We start from the raw sequence: 11,453 nt of genomic DNA, 5'->3' as shown, positions 1-11,453 counted from the left end.
ACTAGCATTTAAGTTATATATATATATATATATATATATATATATATATATATATATATATATATATATATATATATATATATTAATCCTGTAATAATATAATTGTATAAGATGAATTTTAAACTTGTAAAATTCTAGGGTTTGAAATTTAAATAATTTAAATTAAACTTTTAAGGCAAAAAATTTATATTTCAAAACTTGAGGACAAGTTTTTTTGAACTTTTCAAAGCATAAATGATCAAATAGCAAATAATATTAAATTACACAATTAATTTAATGATTATATAGATTTGAACTAATCAAGATTAAGATAATTCACCAAGTAAATTCAAATAATCAAATATTATCAAATAAGGAATTTATCATTCAATTAATTGGCAATTATCTTTTGTTTTGTTAAGGATATTGACAAAAAGGTAATAAAATTCAGATTTTATTGAACCAAAATAATTTAGGTAGGTATCCTTAAGCAGAACAGCAAGAAATCCCGCAAATCTTTCTGTCTGACGTCTAAACTCGTCGAGTCCACTTTGGAACTCGTCGAGTTCCTCAAGGAACTTGTTGAGTTCATCTGGGAGAAAGCATAAAAATCGATTTTAAAGCTTGAACAAATAAACAAGGCATCAATACAATAGAAGCCAATTAAGGCTCTGATACCACTGATGGGTTTTATACAAATAAACATCCTATGTGCTCATGCAAACCCTAATGCTTGGATCTAGGCTTCTCTATTGTACATGCAATGAGTCCAAGACTTGCAAACCCTATATCTAATAGCATGAACTCGAAATATAGCATAACAAATTAGATCTAGATGATTACCTTTGTTGTTTACTTGATTCCTCTCTTGATTCTTCTTGTCTTGGAGCTTAGAGTCACAAGTGTAACTCCTATAATGGCTTACAAACACCAAATAGCAAGAAGGAAATTATGAGAGAGAGGAGGGAATGCTAAAATCGACCTAGGGTTTCTCTTGAGATCAATTGTAGCCGATTTTCATAGCCCAAGGGTCATATTTATACTGTAGGCTGCTAGGGTTTCTGCCAAAACCCTAATGGACAACTTAATCACCAAGCAGCCCATGGAACCTTCTGGAATGGGGCCTTGGACGAAAATATGATGATCCTTCATCATAATTTCGTTCCCCCTTAGTCCATTAAGTTTCTCAGCCCAAAACTCAATTATCACACATTTGACAGTTTATGCCCCTTTATTATGTTAATCTCTTTTAGTTACCAAATTAATTCCTAATTAATTTATGACTAATATTAATCAAATAATATGATTTCTCTTTTAATATATTTTTATTATAATATATTAATAAATCATAATTTCTTCTCTCTCTCCATAAATTACATTGTCAAGTTGTTATGGTGAAGGCAACCCAAAAGGACCATGCACAACCGGGTCAAGTACTTACAGAATATAGTTACGGGATTAGACACTAATCCAACATAATCATGCAGCCAGAAGTCATAGGTATTCCTATAGATCTACCGGTCTACGCATATAAACGTGTTGGATCAAAATTATGGTTTATACTTTGCTTTTCTAGGTAAATATATTTTTCTGTAATGTAATATGTGTTCACGGTCGTGTTTATGGTCAGGTGGGTGTTTACGGTTTGGTTTACAACCGTAAACCCATTTGCGATCCATGTTCCCCATTTACATATAATTAGATGTTAAGTGGGTGAAGAGTGCATAACTAATGAGCTTATGTGTGTGTATTCTAAGGTGTGAGAGAAGTTAGAGAGAAGAGAGGAGCTTTAATGTGTGTGATTCTTGTATCTGGATCTTCATTCTAATCAAATCATACAAGATTCATCATCTTCTTCTTCTCCTTCTCTTCTATTTGATCTGAAATCATCCAATTAATTGGGATTCCACACCATAATTTGATCTGATTGATACACAAGCAGATTTGGGGACTTACAATTGGTATCAGAGCTTGGTTGTATTAATCAATTTTGTCAGATATGGAGCTTATTTGATCTTATTTTGGAAGGATTTTTGTGTTTCTAGATAGATCTTGGCAAAATAAGTGGGGTTTGTTCTTCGTGTTTTTGATAAAAATGAGTTTTTGATCGAGTTTTGGAGCAAAAATGGTGGAAAAACGTCGTTTTTCTTCGCATCTGAAGGGAGTTTACGTTCTTTGAAGGGTTTACGGTCGGTGTTTACGGTCCTCAGTTTGCGGCCTGAGTTTACGGTCTGGCGAGTCTTTAATCAGCAGTTTACACTTTAAAAAAGGGGAAAGAATTTTGAGGGTTGCAGGATTCGAACTCGTGTCCTTTAATTCTTCAAATCAAAGTCTTATCAGTTAAGTTACAAAGGAAGACGTTAAACATCCAGCTTTTTTAAATCATATAGCTTCACAACAGCTTGCTTACTTAAAAAAAAAAAGAGATAGGAACGTTTTTGGGGCTGCCAAGTTTCGAACTTGGGTCCCTTGATTCATCATTCTAGCGCATTGCCAACCCATCTAGCAAACATCTTGGTTCATTCCTTCGAAATTTAATTCAAAAATGAGTCTTTGCTCGGTTCCAAATTTCACAAAACTTGACACTTTTAGCCCAAAATTCAAAATATTTTAATTTTAAATTCTTTTTCAACCCAAAAATTTTAGTTTTTAATATTTGACTTGTAATTTTGACTTTTTACTTAAATTTTTGACTTTGACATTAAAGTTTGACCTTTGACTTTAAACTTTGACTTTCTCGTTTGACTTTCAAATTTTCAAATTTAGCTTATCGGTTTAACTTTTAAGTTTGACTTTTTAAAATTGACTTTTAAGGTTGACTTTTGAGTTTTTAGTCAAAGGGCATTTTTGGTAAAGAATGAGTTCCTCAATCATCCCGGTCAATGAAGTTTCATGTACTCCATCTTGTGAAACCACAATTAAATTTCTTCGTGAACAAATTAATTTGCTAAAAAGAGAAAATGAGGACCTTAAATATGAAGGATATACACTTAGGAAATGTCAAAAACCATTAAAAGCACAATTTGAAGCCAAAATCAAGGATTTCCGAAAACTTCAAGAAGATTACAGCAACAAGTGTAAAAATTAGGATCACATTAAAAGCAAACTTGTTGCTATAACTGAAGAACTTGACACTTTGAAAATTAAGTGTGGAAAAACAGATGTTAGTTTCAAAAATTATACTCTCAAGTAAGACAGTCGATTCCTTAGTAGAAAAACAATTATGTTTTAGAGATAATCATACCAAGGGTTTAGGGTATCACAGTGTGCCACCTCCTTTTAATCACAACTATAACTCACCCCTTGAGACCAATGAGGAAGAAATGCTTGCTCAGTATGGCCAAACCTCTGCTCCAGCTTCAGTTAAGACTGAACAATCAGGGCCAATTGAGGGTGTTGAGATGAAAAATACTAATGTTTCTACTTCCTGTGTAGGTAAAGTAGTAGAGGATGCGAACAAGGAGAACACTATTGAACAATCCAATGACTCCTTGAACTCTGAATCTATTTCTTCTAACTCTGTTATTCCTAACAAACCTGCTGTTGAGAAATACAGGTCACCAAAACAAGCGAAACCGATGGCCTGTTGTAATTGTGCTTGTGGGAACAATAAGAGACAAGGAAAGGACACGCCACCAGGGGCAGGAAGAAACAATTTCCCAGTGAAGAAAAAGACTTGTTTTCACTATGGAACACCTGGTCACATTGCCCGAAACTATCCAAATCGCGCATACGTTCCTTACTACACACAAGGATGGCAAAATGCGCCAAGATGGAGATACTCCAAAAGAAACCCCTCATGGTCACATTCAGACAATGGTGACTGGAACGCGTAGAAGGCCAAGAATCAAACCCAGAAGGCCAAGAATCTGAATCCCAAGGGCAAGAAGGGAATGCCGGTCAAGAAGCCAAATCCAAGAGATGCTCCCGTGAAGCCAAAATCAAAGTCATCTCAACGGCCGACATCAAGATCAAAAGCAAGTACTGAGCCACCCATTAGATCGAAAAAGAAATGGGTTAAACCCAACTACAAATGGGTTCCAAAGGCTCACTCTCCCAAATCTTCTAACGATTCTAACATTTCTTCATCTTTTGTTTGTGATAGACAGGATATGTCATGGGAGAGAGTACCATGCAATGATGACAAAGGTCGACCCGGTTTCAAAATGGATTGGGTTCCAAAGACCAACTGATCCCGCTCTGTGCCGGAGCAACTATGGAGGCATATCGTCAGACTTCGGTTTCTTGGTAGTGGCTATTCCAGGCACATGATAGGGGATATCTTCCAACTGCACAACATTCAGACATTTGTTTGAGAGTATGTGTTCTTTTGCGGGAGAGGAGGAAAGGAAGAGATCACAAATGGGGTTAGTGCTTAATGACATGAAGAATTTCCGGATGTGTTCTGAGATTATGCGTGTTGTTCTCAGACCTTCTGGATGCAAATTCAATCAGTGAATTATGGTTTGCGTTTTCTTCTCTATACTCATGAGTTTATCTTACTCTGATTCGTTTTAAAGACAAATTTTCATTTTCTTAATAGTTTTCGTTAGTAGTTATTATTGGGAAGTGATATCAAGAAAGTGATAACGGGCAGTCTAAAAATGTGTAAGGGACTGAATCTGAATTGTTTAGACTATATGTTCAATGTGCTGGTAGGCACGAAGGATTTGATAATGTGTATTTAGATAGGATTTTTTGGACTGACCATACGATGCTCGGGTAGATTGAGCAGTGAGATAAACACGGGTACCTACGGGATACACTAAATTAATATGCATCTAGAACTGTGGTTTAACTTTTCCTTTATGTACGGACTTATGTCCTTAATTCTAGTTATGATAGGGAGACTTGGGGGTTCTGATAAAGTAGGTCTGTAGGAAATTATTTCCTTGATTTCTATCTGTCAGTCATATGTTGCTTCCTCTGCGTGATCAGAAGATCCGACCTAGATTGCAACATATGCAACTCTATTTCTACACACCTTCTTATCTATAAAAATATTTTTATCTGTTAGCCATATGATGTCCCTTCTGCGTGATCGGAAGATCCGACCTGGTACACAACATATGCAACATTCAACCTCTCAATCCCTCTATCCTAGTTAGCCATATGTTGTCCCCTCTACGTGATTGAAATATATCCGACCTAGGACACAACATATGCATCCTTCTCTAAATCTGACTTCCTCCTTAATAATTCTCTATTCACCTAATGTAAGGAGTCCTTAGGAAGTTATTGATAACCAGGGTATATCGGGAAGTGGGGAATACGTTCTTTTTGCAACTAAAACTGAACCATTTAGAGGTTGTCTGTAGATCTTGCTGCTTAATTTAACTGGACAACAATACTCGTGCTCGTCGTCAGCTAAATGGTTTATTTAGAAAATTTTGTCGATATCCTTCATGTTTAAATGGACCACAATACCGACAATTGACTAGATCTATTCATGAATGTAAAGGTACCGATAAACAAGGTAAGACTGTCTCACAACTTTGATCCCAAATATTTTTGTTTTCTTTAAATTTGTTCATAGTTTTCCTCTATGCACAAATTTAGGGGGAGAATAAAAAAAATACAAAAATCAAACAAAAATCAAAAAATTCAAAAAATCCAAAAATAGTGTTATTTCTTGTTCAGAAAAATCAAAAAATCCAAAAATATTTTTGTTTATGTTTTAATTTTTTCAGAAAATATGAAAAACCCAAAAATATTGTGTGCTAAAGTTTTCTTTTAGTTTTGTTTTGTCTTGAAAAATGAATTCAGATGTAGATAAGACTCATGGAGTCTGTATGGAGATTTCTGAGCCAAGGCTTCATCCGTAATCATCGAAGAATTCTCATTTGAAAGAGTAAGAAATGAAGATTATTCTTCCAACATTCAATCTTTCAACACCAGAAGCAAGGTGAAGCTGTTCTTGAAGATTATGTGACAGATTGCATTGAAGCCTCCTCCTCAATCAGTCTGTTGTTATCTATAAACTTGCTGAAGTGATCTAGAAGATTCGTTCTCTCTGTTCTCTATGAAGATTCTCAAGCTGAAAGCGCCTTCTTTCAAGAATCTCTACAAGAAGTCTCCTCACCCAATGCGCGTTCAATGTCGAATTCTGAAGAAAAGCCCAACTGCTCAAGATGAAGTCATTCATTGAAGATTCATCAAGTTTATCTTGAAGTTGTGAAGAATTTGAAGATTAATGCTGAAGCCAAGATCTCAATGAAGATTGACAAGAAAAGTCAGCTACTTTTTAGGGGGAGCTTGTTAAGTCAATCAAGAAAAGAAAGCTATAAACCAAGGGGGAGATTGTTGGGTCAAAATTGTGGTTTATACTTTACTTTTCTAGGAAAATATATTTTTCTGTAATGTAATATATGTTCACGATCGTGTTTACGGCCAGGTGGGTGTTTACTGTCTTGTTTACGACCATAGACCCATTTGCGGTCCTTGTTCCCCATTTACATTTAAATAGATGTTAGGTGGGTGAGGAGTGCATAACCAAGGAGCTTATGTGTGTGTATTCTAAGGTGTGAGAGAAGTTAGAGAGAAGAGAGGAGCTTTACTGTGTGTTAGTGTGTGTGAATTTTGTATCTAGATATTCATTCTAATCAAATCATACAAGATTCATCATCTTCTTCTTCTCCTTCTCTTCTATTTGATTTCAAATCATCCAATTGATTGAGATTTCACACCATCCATTGGATCTGATTGATACACAAGCAGATTTGGGGACTTACAAAACAACTATCATATAATCCAACATATATATCCCACACTCAGAATATCATAAATCAATGTATAACAAGATATCAATCCAATGGGTCGGCCTTGGTGGCTTCGACCTATAAATATAGTGAGGAAAACTCACCTCACAATCTGACGAATAGTTGATCAATAATCTGCTACCAAATGTCGGCTCACCTAAATCCTAAATGTCAAAACATTATCCATTAACAATATTTTCCCCCAAAATGCCCTTGGTCAAACTTGGTCAATGGTCAGAAGTCAAGTCAACACCTAGTCGAGTCAACGTAGCCAAGGCAACCTGACCGATTCGACTTAGCCGAGTATATTGGGCATACTGTTATGTACGCGGGACACTGACCATGTAAGCGCAGCGTACCATTCGGTACACCTAGTGTACTGTTCATCCCTTTCCTCATTAAGAGCTTAATACTCCATATCTTCACGTCCAAAATCATATCCAAAGCAAGAATGTCCTTAAGAGTCATAAAGTTTCCAACTTTATGACTTTGCATGCCCATTAAGTGCTTAAAACAAAAACCTCAACATATTAATGCATTAAGAGCTTTTATAGCATGCATGGAGCAAAACTAACCATCAAGACCACATTTTTATGACTCAAGACCGTTCAAAAGGTTTGAAAGGATGACTTATTGGGTCAAGAACATGCCATGCTCAAGAATCACCATATTTGGGACAAAAGGGTGTCTTAAACGGGGAAATGTCTACATCTACAAGATGGGTGATCAAGTTGTGAACTTATACCCCTTATAGGTTGCTAACAAGAAGATAATCTCATATCCAAAGTGATTACAAGCTCCAAGCTCTTTTCACACCTTTTCCTTCTTCAAGAACACTTCCAAAACACTCCAATAGGCTAAAAATGCACTTTTCTAACTTAGGGTTTGCTTGGGGTCATTTTTCACAAAATGAGGCTTATGAAGTAATGAGAAATGAGGCTTTAATGGTGATTAAATATGGACCAAGCACTAAACATTTTGGTTTGCACATTCTTAACGTATGCACTGCGTACGAGGTGTATGCCCAGCATACTAGGGCGTACCCTAGCACGCCTAGCATACACAATCCACACTCAGCGTACAACACCTGTACAAAATTACCATATTGCCACAATGGGTTAATCTAAAAACCCTCCTGAAACCCAACGGTCAAAATGCAATATTATTCAAACATAGGGTTGAAATTGAAATTACCTTGACATCGGGATGTTATAGTAAATGTCTCTTGGATCATGAAACCAGGTTCTCTTACCATGAAAAAATAATACTTACACTAGTTATAACCTCTACCAAACTAAGATATTATTTTGAAACTCATACTATACATGTCAAAACTAACTATCCTATTAAGAATGTTACGAGATACCCAAAAATGTAACGTAGAATGGACAAGTGGACAGTAAATCTCATCACATATGACATTAAATACAAGCCAAGATCAACAGTAATGTCACAAGCATTAGCATATTTTTTGGCTGGTTTTAGTGATGACATACAACTCGAAGTAGAAGTAGAAATTCAACAACTTCATAAAGAGGAAAGTATGGGGGAGTGGATACTCTTTATAGATGGAGCATCCAACTTCAAGGAATAGGCCTTAGGATCATACTAAAATCACCACATTAGAATGAAGGGTCCAATTAATGGTTTAGTCTAGGCTTTCGTTGTAATAGGTTCTTTTGTGTCGATATGCAGTTTTGGTAGTGTTGATAGTAGTTTACGGCCATGTTATGAGTTTACGGCTGTAAGCCTGTTTACGACCATAAACCCAGAGTCAGCCCAATTCCACTATATATAGAGGCTAGCTAGGTCATTTAATGGTTGTTGATGCCACAGAGTTCACAGTTGTTATAGACAAGTTGTACCAGACGTTTTTCATTAATATAAGTGTATGCAAGCTTGTTCTGATTTTTGTTTCTACTTCATTCTTATTATTATTGATTGTTTGTTTGTTTGATCACTGGTAATATCTGTTTCAGGGCCTTACAATTGGTATCAGAGCAAAACCAGTGTCAAAGCATCTTACAATCGAGTTTTTGGCCATATTCCTCACTGTTTGCAATTGGTGTTGGTGTTTGCTGCGAAGGGGAATCAAGTTTAATCCAAAAAATCGTGATTTCTTGAAGTTTTGGAAGTTTACTACCCAGAGTTTACGGCAACAAACTCAGTTTACGGCCGCAAGCTCAAGAAATTTCTTGGACTGTAAACTCAGTTCTTAGACCGTAAATTAAGTTTCATCAATAACCGCAAGCTTAGGTTCATAAACCATATCCAGAAACCGCAAACTCTCGACCATAAATTCTCGACCGTAAACTCTCGACCATAAACCGAGTTTACGGCCGTAAACACCCCCTTGACCGTAAACGCCTGTGTTGACCGGAAACTCAATCTTTTAAGAAATAATTTATTTTTTATTTAAAAATTAATATTCAATCGATTCACAAAATCAAACACATCATCATGAGCTGGACTCTGTCATGGGCACAACTACTCGCATTCCAAGATTCTTGTCTGCAGATGGTTTTCCTGAGTGGAAATACCGAATTGAGAAGTACATTAAAATGAAGGACTTCAAAATTTGGAGAAGCATCATCAAGAATCCCGCCAGAATAATCACAACTATTGCAGGGCAAGTGGTTGACAAAGCGATTGAGAATTACACTGATGAATATTTTGAGAAGGTTGAGGAACAAGAACGGGCTTTGGACACTCTGACCATGGCCTTGTCTCCGGATATAGCTCAAGGTTTTAGGGAGTATACTTCAGCAAAGGCTTTGTGGGAAGCCCTAATTGAGGTATATGAAGGGAATGAAGATATGAAGGAGAGTCACCAGGACATGCTGCGCGAAAAGTTCAACATGTTCAATTACGTTCTTGGTGAGACCTTGGAGGCACAGCTACAACGATTCACAACTCTCACCACTGAGATGAGCATAGCTGGAATCTTCTTGACAAAGTCTGAAATAAACAAGAAGCTACTAAATGCTCTTCCAAAGTCATGAGACATGAATGTAGCTGTTATCAAGAAGATCAAAGACCTAAATCGCCTTACTCTTGCTGAAGTGATGGCAATCATCAAGGCTTGTGATATTGATGATAAACAGCGGGAGATAAACCATGTGAATTCGTATTCAGCTGCAAATCTTGGAATTTCATCTAAAAATGCTCTTTCATCTCTCACTTTTCCCTCTACAGGTCAACCTTATGCTGCTCAGGAAGTTCAGACTCAATCCTTTTCCACTTCATCAGCCACTTCACTTCCTGCTGCATCATCCATGCCTCTTCATTAGAACCCATCATTTGTGGGTTCTCAAGTTGCTTCTTCTTCTAATGAGGCTTCTTGCTCAAGTGCTAAGGAGTGTGATGAAAATCTTGCTCTCACCACATTACTTGTTAACTGCTACAATGCTCTTGTAGCTGGAGATCTTCCACCAAAATTTTCGTTTGCTGATCTGGATCAGATTCATCCAGAAGACGTGGAAGCAATGGATATTACATGGCAAATTTCCATGGCAGTATTCAGGGCGAAGCAGTTTGCTAAGAAGACCGGGAAGAACAACTGGGTATGAGTGCCGATAAGAAGGTAGGGTTCAACAAGGGAAAGCTACATTGTTTCAATTGTCACGAGCCAGGTCATTTTGCTCATGAGTGCCCAATGTCGGATCGAAGATTGAACAACAACAGGACAATGGTTGCGATGGGAAACAATTGGGGAGGTGCTCAGGACAATAGTGAGAAGGCTATGGTTGCTCAGTCATTTGACTTGGAGGACCAGATGCAGGCCTTGAATATTTCAAAACCTGAAAATGCTCACCTAGCCCAAGTCAAAGATGAAGCTTCTATGGAGAGTGTTGCTGTTGAAGAAAAGATGATGGAGATTCAGTTTGCGTTGATGGTATCTTCTACTTCTGAACCGAATAAAAGTGAGGTAAGTTTTCCTTCATGCTCTCAAGCTTGTATTGATCATGTTAAAATTCTTCATGAAGAAATAGAAACATTACATAGAGAAGTAGAGGACCTTAGATATGAGGGCTATCAACTTAGAAAAGGACAAAAACCCCTTAAGGCCCAGTTAGAAACTAAAATAAAGGACTTTAGAAGACTTTAGGAAGACTACAGTAATAAATGTGAGAATTATGACTACATAAAGAGACAGAACGCTGAATTAATTACTGAACTTGACACATTATAGAGCAAATTTGAGACTGCTAATTTGGATTTTAGAAAATTTGATGTATCAAGTGAAGTAGTTGCCAACATGATAGACCACTGTATGCAAATTAAACATAATCAGTTAAAGGGTCTAGGGTATGACAAAGTGCCTCCTCCTTTCAACCATTCATATCAGTTTCAACCTTTGTCCAAGGAGGAGATTGCCAATGAACCATTCATGGTTTATGGCAAGCCGTCTGGTTTTGTTTCGGGAGGATTTATTAATGTTGAAAATACTAACATTTCTACTTCTCCTGCAGATCAATCCTTAAACCAGTCAAAGCACGATGGTGAAGGATCTGTTTCTGAAAATAAAACTGAGTCTGAACCTAGAGTTTTAGTTTTAAATAAAGACTTTAATTTTTCTGATGATTTTAAAGAGTTTGATGAGATGGTTGACAATTCTGATGTGTGTGATGATAATAATAAAAAACCACCATTTTCACAAGTTTCTCCATATGATACACCCTCACTTATCTCACAACCTACTTCTTGTTCATGCTC

Source organism: Lactuca sativa, chromosome 9 (genome assembly GCF_002870075.4).
Source record: "Lactuca sativa cultivar Salinas chromosome 9, Lsat_Salinas_v11, whole genome shotgun sequence".
In the NCBI taxonomy this organism is placed as follows: Eukaryota; Viridiplantae; Streptophyta; class Magnoliopsida; order Asterales; family Asteraceae; genus Lactuca; species Lactuca sativa.
This window is presented reverse-complemented; position numbering follows the sequence as displayed.